The sequence below is a fragment of the Danio rerio genome, chromosome 3 (assembly GCF_049306965.1).
Source record: "Danio rerio strain Tuebingen ecotype United States chromosome 3, GRCz12tu, whole genome shotgun sequence".
In the NCBI taxonomy this organism is placed as follows: domain Eukaryota; kingdom Metazoa; phylum Chordata; class Actinopteri; order Cypriniformes; family Danionidae; genus Danio; species Danio rerio.
Window position 1 is genome coordinate 48,941,012 of NC_133178.1, and position 23,245 is coordinate 48,964,256.

Consider the following 23,245-nt stretch of genomic DNA (forward strand, 5'->3'; position numbering starts at 1 on the left):
TTATCTTATCGCGTGCAAAGTCACGTTAAAAACGCGACGCGTGCTGTTTGTTTATGGAGCTCCGTGCTAGAGTTCTGCTCCCGCGATTTATTCGGAAATTTATTCCCGCGCCGCAGAAATCTGGCGCGGGGACAGCCGCGGGAATAAATTTCCGAATAAATCGCGGGAGCGGTCGGTAACGGGTTTAATTTGGGACGGGAGCGGGCTGTCTAGCAATATCACGGATATTGCTATGCGAATTAGAAAGAGAGAGTCTGCTTGGTATGAGAGAGCGTATGAGAGAGAGCGAGAGAGAGCGAACGAACGAACGAACGAGCTCTGTGTGCTTTGTGCTGTGTGTATGTGTCTATACAGACAGCTTGGCTGTCTGGACTGTATACTGGGTGATATTTGGTTGTGTTCTCCGCTCTAGCGGGACCGGGCGCGGCGGGCAGAAAACGGAGCGGGTTCTCAGGCTAAAACCTGGCGGGTGCGGGCGGAAGCGGGAGCGTTGTCATCCGGAGGTGTGTGTGTGTTTTTGTGTGTGTGTGGTATGGCGAGTACACGACTGTCTCCTTCGTTCGGTTATCCGTGGCACTATCCACTCGCCATAGTGTGGCAGCTAAAATTCACGCCTACACTATCGAGCGTGTATGAACTGTGATTACTTTTTAAATTGCTGATTAGCTATTGGCCATTTCCCTCTCTGACTGAAGGCAGTCGACCAATCGCGACAGACTGTCATTGGTCCAATCAGCGCAGATTAGCTTCGCGCTAAGGAGGGGTTTGGGAACAAATGAATCACTGGACGATTCATACAGGAGTCGCTGGGATAATTAGGTAAAAATAAATGCAGATTATAAGACCATGAAAGTGTTTTTTGACCTTGCATGCATATTAGACTGTTGTTGGAGACCCTTACAACCAAGATATGACCCTATTTCATGTATAATATGGGCTCTTTAACTTAAAACTCAAACTCATAATAATTCCAGAAAAAAAAATAAATCAATTTAAGCACACAAATCTAGATTTTGGTCAGGTTGAGCTGACACATACAGATTATGCAGGTAACACACTTCAGATTAAGGATCATCAACAAGTACACACACAGTTCCCTAATAAAGTTGAGACATCATTCGAGGCTGTTTATGCGTAGGCCAATTAACTATTGACATAGTGTCAGTATGGAGAAACCGAGCCGGTATGGTACCAGAGCCAAATGCTAGTATCGAGCCAATCCTTCCCTAATGAGTCCATCTTAAAGAGTGTGTGTCTATAAAATCTAAAGCCCACTTTTTGCTCTTCCTCTCTCTCTTTTGGCTGTGAATTATTATCCGTCTGCTCTCTTTTTTATCTTCCGGCAGTGTTTTGACAGTGCCTCTTGTTTTTGTTTTTGTTTTTTATTCCACACTGCCCTTCCACTTCTCTTTCCAAGGGCTCCCTCTTTCCCTTCTCTCTCATTCTCTCTCTCTCTCTTCGCAAACAGGCAAACAAACAGCTGCCTTTAGTCCCTGGCTGGTTAGCAGTGGTGCCTCCTCCCTTGACTCCCAATACTCCAAGACAAACACGCACGCACGCACACACATACACATATATATGTACACCCACACTTTGCGTTTTCGTGTTTTATGAGGACTTCCCATAGACTGAGTTATTTTTATACTGTACAGAGAGTATGTTCTGTCCTCACAATCATATAAATTTGCTTAAAACATTCAGCAATTTTATATTTTCAAAATACTTAAATTTATTCTGGATGATTTATGAGTTTTAAATAAAATACAGTAAAAGGCAAAAACTATTATTATTATTATTATTATACTATCCCCCCACCCCCCACACTTTCACACACAAACTAATAAATAATCATAGATAATTCATTTAATTCCAAGCTAAATATATTTAAAAATACTTTTTATATACTTTTTGTTTTGTTTTCAATTTTATATTACATTTTAACAAATAAATGTGGGTATAAATTTATTTTTTGTAACTTAATTTGTTACATTTGCTTTAAATTTGGTTTCAACACTGATTAAACTAAAGTATATGCACAAATATGATATTGTAAAGTCTCCAATGGAATTTATTAATTTAAAGATTTCAGATTAATATTTCAGATTTGTGGGGGTGCACTCATATATACTGACCATTGTGTTCGATATGTGGAGTACAAGGACTCAACATGGGTGTAAGGTTATTTATAGTGTAGTTACATGTCCTTAAAAAACACCCCTAAACATACACAGGAAAACTGTGGCATGTTGAGTATGATTATTATTTGTTTTGAATTATGAGGACACACGTGTCCTCAATAAACAGCTTAATAGAGTACAACTAGATCATACGCATGTCTTTATCCAGTTGTGTGTCCTTGAAAACTACATAAATGCACACACACACATAGCACACATATGTGAGCCTATCTGAATTCTGCTGGCAGAGCATGCTACAAATGAGCAGGCATGACAGAACAGCACACTTATCATGTCTATTGATTCGCATTGATCATTCCAGGTCTGTCACAGCATGACTTTGAGCTGAACTCCATGTAGTTACATATATGGGCTGTATGATTGAGTGTGACCCTCAACACTTTATTCAGGTTTTACAAATAGCGGGATATCAATTCAGAAACCAATACACATTCACAAGGGATTTAGCTTCATTAATATCATGGAAAAATCTTACCATAAGGCTAAAAAATGTAAATGTGAATTAGCACATTGACTATTATAAAGCTTGTTTTTATTTTCAGAATCCAAATTTTAGTAATTTTGAGCAGTTTATGTAAATTTAACCAATTAATTAATTTAATCCATACATTTTTGCAAGGATGCTCTCTTGTAAAAGAGATGTTTAATTTCAATGTGCGTTTCCTTGTAAAATAAAGGTTACAATAATCCATTAATATTGGATTTAAATGTTGAATCTATCAATATTTAAGGTGAAGATTTGATGTATTTGCTATATATATATATATATATATATATATATATATATATATATATATATATATATATATATATATATAAATACAAAAGTTCTGTCTGGTTCTCGAATCTAACTGGCTGACAGCAGTGCAATATTCTGCAATATCAGACTTTCTACAGCCTCCTCACCCTTTTTATATTACTTTGCCCACATAGAGTGACAGCAGATCAATAGACTTACTTCAGTTTGACAAATATTGCAGCTGTTGGACAACGTAAAGTACTTTTTAGGCTGTTTTTAGGTGCAAATGTAGTTAAGATTGTAACTTAGCAGTTTATTTATAAGGATAGTGCCTTAAATATTTATACTTTTTGAGATCAGCAGCTATCGGCTATTGGGCTGTCAAGGATGAAAGACAAGAGCGGGAGGTGGGGGGTGATGTGTTGTGGACGTAATTGAAAACCTATGGAGTGTCGTGGACGAAAGTGAAGAGAGTCGGAGAGTTGCAAAAGAAAGTGAACAGCGGATGGGTCATATAAGGCCACAAATCAAGTCCAGATATACACAATTATGCTATTGAACTGTTGTATCCACACAATATCACACTTGTGGCAGCGAGATATAGATCTCGACATTAAGGCACTCGATCTGTGGCTTTGTCTATTGGTACTTTAAAAAAAAAGATCAATATTAAATACAATTAATTTTGCAAGACTTTTAAGAACTTTTCAAACTGCTTTACATAGAAATAAATAAATAAACATGAAAAGAATGACCCTAACTCTTGTTTTAGAAATAAAAGTAGGAATAAAAAGACATTTAAATAAACTTAAATTTTATACACTATGTACTTACACTTACACACTCGATTCATTCATTCATTAATTTTCTTGTCGGCTTAGTCTCTTTATTAATCCGGGGTCGCCACAGCAAAATGAACCGCCAACTTATCCAGCATGTTTTTACGCAGCGGATACCCTTTCCAGCTGCAACCTCAAAATCTCAATCTCAATCTCAAAAATACAAAATACATTATCATCTTCATTATTATTATGATTAAAATCATTTGTTTTCTATCACTACTAATAATAATAATTATCACATCATAATTATTATTACACTGTAAAAAGTGATTAGGTACTTCACTTAAATAAGTGAGTAAACTTGGAAGTGTCATAATTTTTACAATTTATTAATTTACTTTAAAATTAAGGCAAAACGTTTACTTATTTTTTATTTATTTTTTTTTACCATAATATCAACTAATCACTTTAAAAGCAACAGGTTTACTCGCTTTTATTTAAGTAAAGTCATCTAATCCAATACAGCTAGACTTATAATAAGTCTAATAATAAGTTATAATAAGTAAGTATAAAAAATTGTGGTGGACCGTTATCGCCTCTTATCGCACAATAAAAAAATATCGCCGTTTATTCTTAAAGTTGGGTTGGGAGCTGGGGCTACTCTACACAAGCTATGATGACTTTCACCTTGATATTTTAGAGCGGATGAATACCTAACCCATGAGCCATCTGACAAAAAAGTGCCCTTTTGAATCAAATCAGCAGGATGCCCCCTCTGGATCTTTTACTTTCTTCGAAGACACTACTGACTACGTTTACATGGACATCTGTAATCTATTTATTCGCCTTAATAGACAATAATATAATTGAGGTGTTTACGGGAAGTGCTTTATGTAAGAGTTTCCTGTAATTTTGGGTGACTTTAACTGCAGTTTGGCAGTTTCACTTTAACTCATTAACATTTCATTCATGCCCCCGTGACAAACTGAGGTTAGACGCAAATAAGGAGTTAAATAAAACACCCTAAATAGAAAAAAAAATAAAAAATAAAAAAAAATAAATAAATAAATAAACTTCTGCATTATGCATTGTGTGTGCGGTCCTTTACTGACAGCCGTGTGTGGATCTTGTCGGAAAATATGGTGAAAAGACGGTAATAGTTTGATCTACTTCACTTGGGTTTACTTCAATGATGTTACTAGTATATTCATACTCCACATCTTAATTACATTTCTGTTTAGTTCAGTTTCACGATTAAAAAAATGCATTTATTTATTATTATTATTATTATTATTATTATTAATAATCTTAACTTGTTAACTGGACCTAAAATTGTTGTTCTGTGCTGACCATACGTCTATCAGAACAAACTTGCAACCAACCACACTGAAAAACACTTCTAAAATAATAACCCAGCTAACCTAGCCAAGATTCAGCTGACTACCACAGACATTTCTTTCAGCAACATCTCCCCCAAATATAGCAGCTTAGGAACACACACAGCATAAACGACAGTCTATCTGGGAGTTCTGTTGAGCGTCTGTGAGCTATTATTATTATTAGCTATTATATTCACCACTGTCTCCGGTTTCCTTCACCACCTGCGCGGCTCGGTTCAGCTTGACTTCCCTCTCCAGGCCGGGGGAGCAAAAACTGACAGGATTGAGCAGAAAGATGCATGACTGACATTTCGCATCCCGTCGAGCCACTCCATTCCGTTTTCAAGGAATTTCACTCAAGCCAAATCACCGTGGAATTTGACAAATTCGTATTTAGGCCTGCGCACAAGTGGATTAGTCTACAGCACTGCACGTTATATATGCAGCTCTTTCATAGCTTCCCACACACACACACACACAAAAATATATACGCGAAATGATGAGCTATAGTTGGTTGTTGAGCCGACGGCAGATGGCAACACCCTTTTATGCGATGATCAGTGAAACGATTCTGGCGTTCCCTTTAGCTGTTAAATCTGCATCAAACAGCGTCCTAGCTGAAAGAAAAAAAAACACAGCAGGAGCAGCCTTGCGTCTTGTTAAATATGTTGGATAACCAGAGCAGATTTGGACTGCTTCTCTGTACCAGCAAAATGTCTCTTAATTGGGGATTGTCTTGGCCTGGATGGATTGTGATATTAAACAATCACACAGTTCTATTGTGTTTTGGCGACAGAAGTAAGTGTGAAAAGCTGGCAGAGCCACTTTTGACAGCAATACCCCCAAGTAAATTGCCCCCGTATCTCAGCGCGCCATTGATTGGGCTCTATTTTAGCCTTTCACAGCTGTAAACCGAGGCAAACCCGAGGCAGAGTCGATAGACGTGATCCAAAGACAGCAGCCAAACAATCCGCTATATCTGTCCAGACGGACCCATTCGGCTAATTTAACATGCACTCAATTTATGAAAAAGAGCTTTCATTGATTTTTCCATTCATATGCACTTGTTGATCAAGACATTCCATTGTGCTCCATGATCACGCCGTCGGTTCCCGATCAGTGGCGTAGGGAGGTGTGACGAGGGAGCACGGTGCGCACTCCTCCATCCCTGGATCCAGATGTAGATTTTTTTTTTTTTCTGAGGTTCACACAAAGGCCTTGATGCCTGGCGCCTGCGGTTACAGCCTGCTGCATTCATCCACACATTCAGAACAGCACTTCAGCACACAAAGGCCGAGACTCAGGCGCAGTCTCGATAGGGACGCCCAGTTCCTGCTGCTTTTGTGCCTTTTCACAACAACTGGGACAGTTGCGACAGCATCCTCACAAACTCTTTTCTATATTTCGCTCTGTCTCCCCCAGTGGGCCGCTAAAAAAACCATTCATTCAGTAATGAGCAGTCTTATAATGCAATGACTGTCAACACATAATGAGCTAAGAGAAGAAAGAGGAAGTCAGGAGTGGTAAACAGACATATGAAATATTTGCAAACATTATTTTTATTGTTAATTTGCATCAGCATTTTTGATGGCAGGATTTGTCATTCTATCACCAAATGCTATCATTTGCGAACCAAAATAACAATACAAATAATTGATCACACTTTATTTTTATGGTCCGTTTGTTGAATTTAAGTTGCATTGCATCAACATGGCAATGAATTTTCATTACATTATAAGTAGATTGTTAGATTGGGGTTAGGGTTAGTGTAAGTTGACGTAAAGTTGAAACCAGAAGTTTACATACACTCTAAAAAAGGGAACATAACCATTTTTTTAAATGTCTGTCATCATACTTTCATGCTAAATGTCATACTAAATGTTTACTTTTTAAGGTCCGTTAGAATTACCTAAATCATTTACATTTGCTAAATGCCAGAATAATGAGAGATTTTTTTGAGAATTTAACTTCTAGACAGTCAAAACAAAAACTTTCTATAGAATTGAGCCTAGGGCCTTGTGATGGCCACTCCAAAACATTCACTCTGTTGTCATTAAAGCACATTTTAACTAATTTGGCAGTATGATTGGGGTCATGGTCCGATTGGTAGACGAAAGTTTAAATTTCCTGGCTGATGTCTTGAGATGTTTCTTCAGTATTTCTACATAATGTTCTTTCTTCATGATGCCATCTATGCTGTGAAGTGGACCAGTTCCTCCTGCAGCAAAACAGCCCCACAACATGATGCTGTCGCCCCCATACTTCACAGTTGGTATGGTGTTCTTAAGCTTGTAAGCTTTCTCTTTTTCCTCCAAATGTAACACTGGTCATTATGGCTAAACAGTTCAATCTTAGTTCCATCAGACCACAGGACATGTCTTCAAAAATTATTATTTTTCCCAGTGTAATTTGACAAATTGTAATCTGGCTTTTTTGTTGATTTGGGCTTGTTGATTTTCCCATGTTGTCACAAAAGGAAGCAGTGTGTTTGAGGTTTTTCTTAAATACTATTCTACAGTTGTGCCTCCAATAAACTCAAATGTTGTCAATTACCCAATCAGAAACTTCTGAAACTTTGACACCATCATCTGAGCTTTTTCAGAGGCATAATAATCGTATTGTCTGTAAACTTGACTTTCAAGAAAGGTTATAAAAAAAATTCTATAAAAAATATCTCTCTCATTATTCTGCTATTAAGCATAACAGAAACAAATTTGATAATTAACAATAACATCTGACTTTTTAAATGATTATGTGCCTTTTTATACAGTGTATGTAAATTTCTGGTTTCAACTGTGTTTGAAATATCTCAAGAAAAAAAACAAAGCGGGATGAGAATAATGTTCATTTTCAATGGAAATTTGAGACACCACTTAGAGGTTTTTGCATCTGAACTCTCCATATATTAAACTTTAGTTTAAGCCACGTTGACTACTAAGTACAGTTGAAGTCAGAATTAATATTAATTACTATTATTAGAAAAAAAATATATATATATATACCTTAAATGGCTTTTTCTATTCTAAACTGCTTTTATTCTAAAAAATCTAAACTGCTTTTATTTTAGCCGAAATAAAAACAAATAAGACTTTCTCCAGAAGAAAACAATATATATATATATATATATATATATATATATATATATATATATATATATATATATATATATATATATATATATATATATATATATATATTATCAGACATACTGTGAAAATTTCTTTCCTCTGTTAAACATCATTTAGGATATATATTAAAAAAATAAAAATAAATAAATAAAACGGGGGCTAATAATTCTGACTAACTGTATGTCCATTTAAATTAATCATTTGGCACAATGATTGTTAATTTATTGAACTATGTAGATTCATACTTATATTTTACAATTATCACCACGTAATTGCATCTGTAAATAATTTATGTAATTACATTTATAACTATACTATTGACCCATCCCTTACACCACAACCCACCGAACCTGCAATACAACATGAGCATAATAAGTACATTCATACTACTTAACTTGTAATACTTTATTACTTAATGTGACTTCAAATAAAGTATAACCAATAATTGTTAATGGTGAATGATTATGTAACGCAAACTTTTTAAGTTATTAAGTAATTAAGTTATTTGAAACATTTAAGTGGACAACCTTTCTTGCATTAAATGTGATCTTTAAGTATAGCATCCGTTTCACTGATGTCTTTGAGGCATGTATAAATAATACAAGTCCTTTGATCAATAGTTAAAATTGTAACACACAAATTGTCACCTTGGAATTATAAGGTACAAATCTGCGTTCTGAATAATTTTGAGATATTAAGCTTTAAAGTTTTTGCATTCCATAGCAAACAGTATGTGTGAAACATTTGTTTTTAAATAAAAAGTCTTTAAATGTAAGCAACTTATTAAAAAAACATCCCATAATATTAATAAGAAGTCATTTAATAAAAATATCTGAATAAATCAATTTTGACAAAAATCTCAGATAGACCCGTATAATCCTAAGGTGACAAAATATAAATATCTAAATATAAAAATATGTATGATCATATCAAAACATTCACTTCTTCAAAGATGAAATGCTGCAGAGTCCACATGGGCCTCAGTGGACACTCCCTCTGAATGGGCCTTACAGGAAGCTACAAGCAGCAAAAAAAGAAATCTTTCACTGCTGGATGATTGACAGCATAACAATACCCAAACCCTGTGGGGACCCCGGAGAGCAAGAGATACAGAGAAACAGACAGAGGAATAAGAAAGGAGAACAGGAGGAGACAAGGGTCTGAATCTGTTTAAAAAGGAGTGAAATAAAAACAGTTGCAGGAAACGCAAAGGCCTTGTGCACTCGTGAGACGCTGGCGCACTGAACAAGAGAAAATGAAAATTATATGTCCTCTCAGCAGCTGGTCTGGACCATCTGCACACACCTTTGCTTAATGCAGCTAAGTGCACTTGAGGAGGACAGAAAAACTGAGAGACTGCACGATTCAAAGGAGCGGTAAATGCCGTGAACAAGCTTGCTCTGTAACTTTCAATCCAAAAGGTCAAACCAGGACAATCTGCAAGTCCCTCCATTTTTGGTTGTTTAAACAGAAAGCAAAGAGTAAGAGAGGGAAATGTCAAACTGTTTTCACTGAAAACACCCTGAACAGGGTTCACCGCTGAATAAACATCACCCAAACCTGCGGCTAATGCTACTGTCAGACACTCAGAAAAATGGTTTTTGCTGCTTGTTTAAACTACTTATTTAAAATGAGCTGAAACAACACAAATCTTGGGGGTTTTGGGGGTACAACTTAATTGTTTTCGTTCAATCTGCTCAATTTTTGCTCAATTTGTAAAATTATTAAATGAATCAATTTGTGTTGGGAAAACATGAAAGAATTGTGTGAAATTCAGCATTTTTTGCACAATTTTTGTGGATGCACATTTAGTATATAGATATATTGAGACACATTTATAGCCCCTGAATTATTAACCCCCTGTTAATTTTTACCCCAATTTCTGTTTAACGGAGAGCAGATTTTTCAACACATTTTAAAATATAATACTTTTACCAACTCATTTTAATAACTCATGATGACAGAAAAAAATATGTTAGATATGTTTTAGCACATTTAAAGTGACATTTAAAGGCGTAACTAGGTTAATTAGGTTAACTAGGCAAGTTAGGGTAATTGGGCAAGTTAACAAGATATAGCTTGAAGGGGCTAATAGTTTTGACCTTAAATGGCTTTTTCTATTCTAAACTGCTTTTATTCTAGCTAAAATAAAACAAATAAGACTTTCTCCAGAAGAAAAAAAATATTATCAGGCATACTGTGAAAAAGTCCTTGCTCTGTTAAACATAATTTGGGAAAAAAAAAAAAAAAAAAAATATATATATATATATATATATATATATATATATATATATATATATATATATATATATATATATATATATATATATATATATATATATATACATGAGACATACTTAAGAGATGTAATAAATGTTCGAAAATGTAAAAAGTTTGACCAATGCATTTCCATGATCTTTCAAAACATTGGTTACGAATTGTAAAAGTGAATACTGAGTTAACATAAATATATATATAATCTTGTTAAATATTTGAACCTGGACCACTAAACCATTCATAAAGGGTTATTATTTTATACACACTGTTGAGCTTCTTAAAAACTAAAATGTAAGCTTTTTATTGATGTATTGGTTGTTAGAATAGGAAACTATTTGATTATGATAATGAAATCTTAGGGTTCAAACAATCTAAATATCGAGAAAATCATATTTAAAATTAATTAAATGAGATGTTTTGTAAATTATGTTTTGATTTAATTACAGTGAGAAAATAATAATACTGATTCATAGAACTGTATATTTACTGTACTCAGTAAGATTGATTTTGTGATCTGAGGTGACATTTTAGTTCTAACCATACCAAAAAAGTTTTTTTTCTTTTTTTCTTTTTTTTAATCCCCCATTAACAAGTAGTTTAACAATTCACTTTGTGTTTCACTTGTGACAATTCACTCTATTCCCATCTTTTTCAAAAAAATAAAAAATAAATAAAAATCTGCTGGAAGCTTGACCATCACAGCCGTTGTTTCAAGGAACACCAAAATGGGCTAACAAATCATGCATCTGACAATAACGTTGCTATGACTGAATCACTATGTGGATCCATATGTCAAATCCAGACCATTGCCGTGAAAGCTCTGCCAAAATAAAGATGACACAGATGCGGCCAATCTATCAAATCCTTTTCATCATACACAAGAAATGCCACTTTGGCAAAAGCAAAGGAGAAACGAGTCAAATAAATTTCTCCAATGACTACTGCCACAATATAAAAATGGGAGCTATCATTAATATTGTGCTAATGCTTGCCTATAATTCATCTGCTCGGAGCTTAGAATAATTGTTCTGACACTCGGACAGAGACACATAAATCCTTCGCTCTGTTCAGAGAGCGTGTTTTTGGCAGGGAACCAGTCCTAAAGCAGAGCACTGGCATTTCATACCTAAACCAACATCAAGAAGCTTCTGCTGGCAGTGAGGCGTGACGTTTAAAATGGAACCTGCTGCTTTGAGGAGATTCAACTTTGGTCCAGTCGTGTCCATTTAACTTAAATGTCACCCAGCCATTCGCTTTTCATACTATCAGAAGGAAATGTGTTTTACTGCACAGACTAGACTGCTCTTTAATATTTTAGTGCCCTGGAGAGGCTTGTGATTCACCTTATTGTGTGTAAATATAGTGACATTAATGCTATAGCTCACATAGGCCTTTATATACAATCAAGAAATGCAAAGGTCGAGAACTGGAGGATTTTTCTACCATGTATTATTTGATGTTTCCTGCAGGCCTGCATCATGAGATATTAGTGATATAAAGGAGTATTTTTTTGTATTGGGTTTTTAATATGTGATATAAGTGATCAGAGCATCCTGTATCTCTCCATAGCCTGTCATGCATTACATCCATTCAGATTTGAGGAATAAAACTGCATAACTGACTTAGTATGCGCCTGTGTTGGTGAATGGTGCAGTGTCGCGCTGAAATGCGTCCTGTATGTTCAAACATTTCCAAATGCGTTTCTCTTTCAAAGCAAGAACTAGTAATCTGCTTCATAAAAGTGCGTTCTGCGTACTTTCCTCTTGCAAATATATATTATGGATGAACTTTAAATGTTGTTATGCAGTTAAAACAAAGTGTCAGACCTGACAGTTTATTATGGGATATAACGGACCCGCGCGTATCCAGCGTTTATTTGTCTCTGACGCATCCCGAGCGCGCGTGGTCCGTAAGCATAAGATATCAATAAAACAGCAATAAATACACCTCGTTACACGCCAGAGGTGACAGAGATGTCCGTGCTTTCCGCAGCACGTCCCAGCATCATATAAACCCCAGGTTCATACCTTACTGCGTTTCCTCCTGTTCTTCAGTCAATCTCATTCATTCATTCTTCAGTCCTTCTGCCGTTTATCTGTCGTTTTCCACTTCTTCGTGCGGATGCATGCAGGTTAAAAACGAATGGAGCAGTCCAGAGAATTAGCGGAGGGAGAAAATTCGTGATAAAGACGTACACAACGACGAAAAACAATCCGACATGTTAAGTCAATGCGCTCGCGTTATCAAAACCATACCAAAACAACAACTCGCATTGTGATGCGAGGCTCGATGCACGACTCACTGATACTGATAATAACAATAAGTCCGCGAAAGAGCGAGTAAAATACCGTCCGCAGTCCCGTTTTCAGCGCTGAGAATAAGGCAAAACGTCTTCCCAAATCCAAGAGGGAAAACACTGTCGCGCAGAAATGTCAGGGCTGGAAAGCCAGGTGTTCATATCGGATTCCTGGTCGTATTTAACGCGCACATTAGAGCAAAAAATGAAAGGTTGTGCTGTCGACCCATGTGTCCTCCCGCTTCGAAACCAGCAGTCTCTCTGACTCCCTCCGTCTGAAGAAACGCGCGTCGATATATCTCTCTCACAGCGCACTGACTTCTCATCTGAATCCCATCTAAATTAATAAACCATATCCAGGTTTATTAATTCGCACCCTGCGTGACCGTGCGCTAAATGACTATGTATTATTGATCAGTCTCGATGACTGATTCATTGACTGAAGGAGCTGCTAAATAATTAAGGACTTGCTTATATTTGCAGCTTATACTCAAACTAATACTGCATTCATGTGCAGGTATTCGGATTGCTCCGACTAATGCCTTGAAGTCTGCTGTCTAGCATGGTGGGATGATATTGTGGGATTATTCGGATGGTGTTCAGGGTGGGATGCCTCTCAGTTGAGCTTTCACTGTTTAGGAGTGTATTAAAGGGGGGCGTGGTTTTGACGAGGGGAGGTGTTATTGTCATATTAGTTTATAATAAAGGGGCGGCGCTTGCGCAGAGGGAGTTGTTTATGATAATTGTAAACCTAAATAAAAAAAAAAAAAAAAAAAAAAAATAAATAAATAAATAAATAAATAAATAAATAAATAAATAAATTTACTTATTTTTGTGAATTTCACAATTTCATAACCTATATTTTGTAAATGCTACCCCAAAATAAAAAGTACATCTAACAAAAATTTATATTATAAAAAAAAAAAAACAACAACAACAAGAACCCTCTATTCATTCCTTTATTTTCTTTTCGGCTTAGTTCCTTTATTCATATGGGATTGCCACAGCGGAATGAACCTTCAACTTATCCAGCATATGTTTCACGTAGTGGATGCCCTTTCAGCTGCAACCCATCACTGGGAAACACCCATACTCACTCATTCTCACACACACACACACTACAGGCAATTTTAGCTTATCCAATTCACATGTACCGCATGTCTTTGGACTGACAACCAGAGCACTCAAAGAAAACCCACTGGTAGAACATGCAAACTCCACAAAGAAATGCCAACTGACCTGGCAGAGGCTCAAACGAGCGACCTTCTTGCTATGAGGCGACAGCACTACCTATTCCGCCCACCCTCTTTATTAATGGAATATATTAGTATTAGAAATGTAACAACAAATTTATTCTTCGTATTCTCCAACAAAGAAAAAAAAATCGAACTGCTCCGAAAGAGAAATCATATTGGTCAATGGTAATAATGATTGGAAAAGAACATTGCATGTAAATAGGGGAGAGCCGGCCACAAAGTAACACTTTTTGGTTTTGGTCAAATAATAAACAAAGGATTAAAGTTAGACAATCCATTTGTTTTTTTACCAACAAAACACAAGCCTCTCTAATAAATGAGCTCTGAATGTATGATCGTCGAACCTATAGTTTCTTTGAAGAAGCTGCAAAAAGCTGTGCAGAAGCTGCAAAAGTGCCAGGGGTAAAAATATTACTATTGTAGATACCCCACCTGCGGGGCAAGTGTTAACAGACAGAGGGTTAGTTATAACTTTAAAAGGCAGATTAAACACAGATACTTGAAATGTATTTAATTTTAAACAGTACCTTTATTTCCTCAGTACTAAGCTCATTTTTTTTTTTTTTTTTTTTTAATTCTACATAGCGCAGTATGTTTATTTATTTATTGGATAACACATTTGGATTTATTTGAATTATCAGCCATTATCATGCAATGCCTTTATTAAAAATTCTATAAAAAAAAAAACACATTTTTAAATTAAAAAAAAAAGTTCCACCCAAAACTTGAATTAAAATGAAATATTTTGTTAGTTTAATTGGTGTCCAACAGTGTGTGACTGAATTGTAATACCCTGTTACAAAAAACCCCGCTGTGTCGTGTTTTCTACACAACCCGGCTGACAGTCATTGTGTTTTTTACATCTTTCAAAATGGTTTCATCTTTTAGCCTATAAGACGGTGATCACAACAATATAAGACTTCATGTTTACATTTACATTTAGTCATTATGCAGACGGTTTTATCCAAAGTGACTTACAAATGAGGACAAGGAAGCAATTTACACAACTAAACGTTTATACTTTCACAGAGTTTTTTTTTTTTTTTAATAAAAAAAATATTGACTATAATAATAATCACTTTTATGCTACAAAAATGGTTTCTCTTGTGATTCTCGTCCAAATTCTGACAAACTTTTTTAAACATCTGCCGACACTGTGGTGAAAACCTCTGAAGTATGCTACGGTTCACCCTTAGCAAAGACCTTAAAACTCTGTGTTACATTTAACCCTGCGTTACTTTGTGCCCCGTGCTCCCCTATGCAATCCCAAACAAAGCAAAGGATATTTATTTTGAAATTATACACAAATAATATACCCGGTTAATGCCTTTATCTCAAAATGTACGCTCAAAAAGTAAGTTTTGCTGCTTGTTTGTATTACTAATTTGAAATGAAGAGAAACAACGCAATTCTTGAGTTTTTTTTTTTTGGGACAACGCAATTGGTTTATGTTCAATGCACTTAAATTTGTAAATATGATTGTGTAAACGAGTCGATTTGAGTTGAAATACCATGAAACGATTTTTGTGGAACCCTGCATTTTGTACAGTGTGGCAATATTATGGATACTTGTTCTTTCTGTTAGGAAAGTGAGGGAACTGACACATTTTTTTACAAGTTTTGGGTGGATTTTCATTTATTTAAATAAATCACATGCTGAATTGTACACCTGTCACAGTCTAAAATTTAATATTAATTTGGTTAAGAGCTTATAAGAAAATAAAGAAACTGAATTTGTATATTATATATATAAATATATAAATATATATATATATATATATATATATATATATATATATATATATATATATATATATATATATATATATATATATATATATATATATATTAGCTTTGAATTTATCTAATAACTTTGAATTGATACTAGCCTTTCATGTATACAAAACATTCTTTACCCTCATTTTGTTTGGTTTTTAAAAACATCTTTGAAGTTAAAACATGTTTGGAAATGACATTGAATAAATCTATTTCCATATCAAGCAATATTTACCTTGATTTTTTCAAGTGTTGTTGATTAAAATTTAAATTCCCTCCATCTTGAAGATGTTCTCAGATGGCACTATTCTTTTTTATAGAAACCACCCAAAAAATATTTCTCACAAACTTTTTAGAGCGGCATTACAGTTTTGTGGTGGAGATGACACTGATACTTTGCGACAGCTATATTTTGTATAAAAAATAAGATTGATAAGAGTCTTACATTAATAAAAATAAACTATTTAAGTTATTTCAATAGTGCTTAATTGACACCAGATAAACAATAATTTAATTAAAAATTGTATTTTCATTGTTGAAGTTTAAAACTATGGGTGTGCGACAAGGCGAAAACAGTGATTTTGACAACTAAAAGGATGTTTAATAATATGAAAAATAAAATAGAAAGCTAATATATACTTTTTTTTTTTTTTTGATGTAAGTTTTATTGTCAGTTTGACAAAGAAAGAGGAATTTGAACAAAATTTGAACAAAATCATATTTTTGGATATATGACCAAAGGACATAAAAGTGCCTAAAAAAAGTTTATATCTGATGTGTTTTGTCAAAACTGAGTTATTGACATGTTCTTGTTAAATGACAACTTTTTTACATCATGGGATGTTTTTGTATGAGTTGTTTACATTTTAAGACCATTTTTTAAAAAAGCAAAAACGTTTTATCAACATAGTTGAACTCTAGCTTTGCTATAAGGTTCATCCTGTGAGCCAATCAGCATTTTATGTACGCATGAGGACCAATCAGGATCAGCTTTCTTTGTCATTCCGCTGGACTGCTCCAAGAAAGATCAGAAAGACAACATCACACAAAATCAGAGTTGGCTAAATAATGCCGCACCACACAAAATTGAGCTGTGTGTAAATGTGATTATTTAGAAGCATTTTTTGACATTGAGATGAAATGTTCAATTTTACTGTACATTGTTGCAAAAAAAAAAAATGAACAAATTTAAAAAGTTCAATATTAAATGTGAAATATTTTTATTTGTGTATACATGGTCAGTGAAACATTTTTCAGTGTTTATTAAACTCATTTGCTCATTATCGGAAAGAGGGTGCTCACGCTTAGAACACGCTGACATGAGACATCTACTCCAGCCAATCAGAACACTCAGACACATTCACATCCGCACTGTTTATGACATTAAAAGCCTTTGAATATTTTTTCAGACACATTTAGCTGCTAGATGTTAGTCAGATAACGTTTCTATGTTTCTTCTTAATGCCAACAGTGGAAAAATCATCAATAAGATCCTTATGATAAGCCATTATTTGTTTACCTTCAAGCTCTGCCTCCTTTAGTGGCTTGATGGGTTGCGCTTGCACATGAAGCAGCCGGTGAGCGCCAGCACACACACATATTATGTACATCTCGACATGCGAAAGTGTTCCCCATCATCGAAATTGTACACAACACTTGTCTACCCACAGAGTTTGTAATGTTGTCCAATGTTTACAAACACAAGCATAGCCGTTTAGAGGTCATTTCTGGTAAATGATGTCAGAATTTACCGGAAGTTTGGAATGGATGTGTGAATGGTCTTTTCCAGAAAAATTTCGTAACGTCCTTACCTGTGTCAACAGCATTTTTTTTTTATTTATTTTTTTTTACCGGTTAAGTAATTTTGGAAATGTTCTAGATATTTACCGGTATCACTGTGTGAAAATGGCTAATAATTAAGATTATTAATGCACTGTAAAACATATGAACAATTCCTCCAGACAGCATATGTTTCCACTTCATTAAACTAAGTTAATCGTGTTTTTACTTTTTTTTTTTAAGCAATGCAAGCTGTTTTAAGTGTTTAACATAATATAAGTTCAATTGACTCATAAGGTTAATTTGATTGTACAGTGTAAAACACAATTTAACTAATTCTGTAACTCTGAGAGTCGATTGTAATGAATAAAGACACATACAGGCTACATAAAAGCTATTGTCTGTAAAATCTAATCCCTATTACTTTTAATCCAAGCCTGGGAGTGTTGACCTCCCTGATGCATAATCACACTTGAACTCAAACGTGAGCTGAATATCACTTCACTTCTTTAGACATCCATGAATCATCATGAGCCATGAGTATTTATATTGTCTTGCCCATTGAGTTGCGTTTTATAAATCACCAAGGACAACATCATCTAGAAATATAATTTAGTCATCAACTGAATCATTAAAAAAAGTCTTCAACGTAATGAGTAAATTAGCAAGAAATTGTCATTCGTGGGTGAGCTATGCCTTTAAGAAAACATGCTTGATATTTAATTGCCTTTGTGGCCTTGATTGTAATAATTCATTATTATTAATATGATCATACTCGTAATGCAATAATAAAACCTCCTAATGTATATTGCATATTAGTATTGATGTGTTATAATTAATTATGCATGATACACGTAAAATACCACATTATCTATTTTAAAAATCAATTTTTAATCAAGATTCATAAGCTAATAATTATTGAGAGATGGAATGTGATCAGTGTGAACATATGATTAAATCTATTTAACCAATTAATCCTCACACACACATGCAGTATGAGTTATATATGGCTATGTACCAATTACAGTTGGCCTATGCCAGTGTCCTCTGTGACAGCCCCTTTCGTTAAGATTCAGCGTTGACCTTAAGGGATTTGGTTATTGCTCTATTTGAAGGGCAGTCATGATCACATTAACTGTCAAATCAGAGGAAACTGGCTCAAAGTCAACAGCATAGCCTACATTTTTCTTTCATTACCAAATTACTTTTTTTTTTTCCGTTACTTTTGGCCAGACCAACAGACCATTTGCGCTGGCAGAAGATCAGTAATATGTACAAAGAGTTTTGATTATTATGCTTCAGAAAATATGTACTGGAACTCAAAATATTTCATATTTAAAGTCCACATGAACCAGAAGCTGCGACTGTTTTTTTTTTTTTTGTTTTTTTTCCGTATATAGAAACAAAATATTAAAGCGCAAAACAGATGGTTTGGCTTGTTTTATTGTACTGCAAGCTGATTAGTAGTAGACATTTCATTCAGAAACATCCAACACAATTTCATGGCAATTTGTACGATCTGATTTGTACCATTTAGTATGATTTGCTCATCCCCCAATGACGGTTCGGTTTAGGGGTGGGGTCAGTTGGGGTTAATTTCGTACGACTAATTTCTAAACTGGCAAAATGTAAAGCACTTACGTTTTTTTTCTGAGATTAGACTGGAAACATCTGGAAAAGGGTTTGGGTAGAGTTATTTACGACCTAAAAGACAAATCAAAAGGAAGCGCATTTTCAGATTTTATTTAAAGAGTAGAAGGGCAAACTTTTTTTTTTTTTCTTAACATGCATAGATGAGTTGTTCAACAAGAAACGATTTGATTCCAAGAAAACTTTAACCATTAACCCCGCATAATTCAAATGTTCAACTCTTTTACTATGTTATGAAAACATTCACTCAATTAAGCTGCTGAAAAAATGCATCAGATTCTTTGGATAAATTTGTTAAACAGCTTCAGTCTTGATCAAAACTACTAAATTTGTTTGGAAAGTTACAGTATTTTAACTCTTTAATTGCAAAATACATAAATGATGTCCCTGATTTGATGTAAAAAAAACACACACAAAATGACATATGTTTAATCCAAAATGTAATCGAAGACTGGATTTTTTTTACCTTTTATCACTGTCTCAGACATGTGAATGATTAGTAACCTTGGCTTTGATGCATTGTTAGATTTTCATTTTTTTTATTTCAGATTTTCACAGTTTACTGTTGTCGGCTGTTTTTGCCCTGTTGATCTCTATTATAACCTCATATGACGGTGCATAAATACACAGTCCTTGTTTTTGTTTGAAAGCTGAGATGCATATTTTGATTTTCTCAGACTCATCACGGTGAGTGTATTAAGGTCACTCTCACACTCTCACATACTCAGTACACACTATAAATTGCTGTTATACTCTACAAAAAATCCAGTAACTAAGCTTTTTTTTTTTTTTTTTTTTTTTTCGTTTTATGATACAGTTCCTAGAAACAAAATATTAAAGCACAAAACAGGGTTTGGCTCGTTTTTTTTTTTTTTTTCTTTCTTTTTCAATTAAATTTTTTTTTTTTTCTACTGCGAGCTGATTAGAAGAAGACATTTCGTTCAGAAACATCTGGAAAGGGGTTTAGGGAGAGTTATTTACAACCTAAAAGAAAAAAAACAACAGGAAGCGTATTTTCAGATTTTAATTAAAGATTAGAAGGACAAACTTTTTTTTTTTTTTTTTTCTTAATGACATGCGTAGATGAATTGCTCAACACGAAACTATTTGATTTCATGGAAATTTTCACCTTTAACCCTGCACTGTTGAAATGCACAACCCTGCTGAAATGTTATAAAACATTCACTGAATTCACTGCTGTAAAAAATGCATCAGATTGTTTTTTCTGCATGTTAAACAACCTCACTCTTGATCAAAACTACTAAATTGTTTGGAAAATTACAGGAATTTAAGTCTTTATTTGCAAAATTCATCAACAATGTCCCTGATTTGGTGAAAAACACACACAAAATGACGTATTTTCTATATAAAATGTAATTGTAGACTAGATTTATTTATTTTTTTTACCTTTTATCACAGTCTCAGACATGAACAATTAGTAACATTGGCTTTGATTCTTTGTTAGTTTTTCATTTTTTCTCCCTAATTTACTGCTGGCAGCTGTTTTTGCCCTGTTGATCTCTATTATAACCACATTTGATGGTGCATAAATACACAGTCTTTGTTTTGTTTGAGAGCTGAGATGCTGAGATGATTTTCATTTTCTCAGACTTATCAAGGTAAGTATTTAAAGGTCACTCTCATACTCTCACACACTCAGACACACACTTTAATTTGCTGTTATACTCTATAGAAAATCCAGTAAAGGCTTTTTTTTTTTTTTTTTTTTGCACAAGCCTTTTTTGCACATTAATCTAAAAGATTAATGGTGCCAACTGATGATCAACAAGAAAAAATGACAAATTTTACATCTTCACAACAGGGAAAACCACGAACAATAAAGCAGCCACCAACAGTAAATTAGGAAGAAAAACATGAACATAAATTAAAAACAATGTATCAAATTCCCTTTATTAATCAATTTAGCCAACCCAATTCACCTGTACTGCATGTCTTTGGACTGTGGGGGAATCCAGAGCACCCGGAGGAAACCCACGCGAATGCAGGGCAAACATGCAAACTCCACACAGAAACAACAACTGAGCCGAGGCTCAAACCAGCGACCTTCTTACTGTGAGGTGACAGCACTACCTACTGCGCCACTGCTTTGCCCCTGTTGATTGTTTTGTAAAAGGTAATTAATAGGTATTGTGCCTGGGCCCGGAAATTTAAGTTTGTTTGGTTTATGTTGAGTTTAACTAAAATGTGTTGATGTAAAAGCTTGTTTGCTTTGTTGTTTTTTTTTTTTTTTTTTTTTTTTTCTTCGTTTTTTTTCTCCTTTATTAATATATTGATTTGTTTGTTTGATTGAATATTTGATTTTTGGTTTACTTGATTAAACCATGCATTTGTTGAAGCTTTTTTTTATTCATTCATTCATTCATTCATTCATTCATTTTCTTTTCGGCTTAGTCTCTTTATTAATCTGGGGTTGCCACAACAGAATGAACCGCCAACTTATCCAACATATGTTTTTGCGCAGCGGATACCCTTTCAGCTGCAACCCATCTCTGGGAAACATCCATCCACACTCATTCTCACTCATACACTACGGACAATTTAGTTTAACCAATTCACCTGTACCGCATGTCTTTGGACTGTGGGGGAAACGGAACACTCAGAGGAAACCCATACAAACGCAGGGAGAACATGCAAACTCAACAGAGAAACACCAACAGACCCAGCCAAGGCTCGAACCAGCGAACTTTTTGTGTGAGGCCACTGCGTCTCCTTTTTTTTATTTGAATTGAATTATTTGAAAAACTGTAGTGGGGTTTTTTGACCCCTGGCACCCAACCCACTTTATTAGCCAAATACCGCTACACAGTACACACTGTAGGGGTTAAATAGTTTAACTATTATAACTATGCAAATACTCAATGGAAAAAGAAACACTTCATCTGACTCAGTCACGGTTTACCTCAAAGTAAAAATTTAAATATCATTTGCTCTCCCTCAAGTGGTTTCCAACCTGTTTGAGAGTCTTAAAAAAAGGTGTTTTAAATAAATTTCCATAGACTTCATTGGTATAAAAAGAAAGCCAATAGCTACCAGTTCCTCTAACTCAAAGAGGCTTTTAATAAGTGGAGGATGAGTAAATTATGACAAAATTTATTTATCTTTTTGTAAAAACTATCTCTTCAATGTCACAAAATGCAATGTAAATCAAAATGACAGACAAAAAGGATGAGGTGTTTATTAGGTCTGCTTTTAAAATGTACATCATCTCCACAGAGATGAGTGTGCATAAGTGCTGCATCTTTTGGTTCATGCTTTTATATAAAAATGGTATCCTTTTCTTCAAAACAGCACTAATACTGCAATCTGATAGTGGCACAAATTTAACAGGGACTTAGCATCATGCTAATAATTAGATGCTACAGTACATCTGGTTGGCTTATAAATAGAAGAAGTCAAAGATTCAATTAGACAGAAACTGTTTTCACAGATTTGCTTTATAGATTTGCTTTTATTTTGTAAAGTTGGCGAGAGAGGTGGACAGAATTGAGAAAGGTCTAGAAAAGGAACTCAAAAATATATTTGAGTATTTATAATATAAAAATAGACATACGTGACTTATCCCACACACACACACACACACGCATGCACGCACGCGCACACACACACACACACACACACACACACACACACACACACACACACACACACACACACACACACATATATATATATATATATATATATATATATATATATATATATATATATATATATAAATTAAATGTGAATATGTGAATGATTATGATACATCTGTGACATTCTGTACACACACACACACACAGACACACACTATTACTACACACACACACACGCATTTACTGTATGTGCAGATGACTTTACCTCACAGTAGATTGACACATAATGTGGCTGCTGGACCCCATAATGTATTTTAGAGACTTTTTTTTTCCTACTTCCACTATTTCTACTTCTTCTACTACTTCTACTCGACTACTACTACTACTAC

General features: G+C 34.5%; 1 protein-coding gene across 4 annotated transcripts in view; it reads right to left on the reverse strand.

Moving 5' to 3' along the window:
- adgrl1a (adhesion G protein-coupled receptor L1a) overlaps positions 1–13,417 on the reverse strand; it is a 377,800-nt gene extending 364,383 nt beyond the window's left edge. For all 4 annotated transcript variants that reach the window (XM_068219411.2, XM_068219413.2, XM_021474721.3 and 1 more), the window contains exon 1: positions 12,531–13,417. The gene's annotated coding sequence lies outside the window, so the exon portion shown is untranslated. The remainder of the gene's footprint in view (positions 1–12,530) is intronic.
- Positions 13,418–23,245: the final 9,828 nt, after the last annotated feature.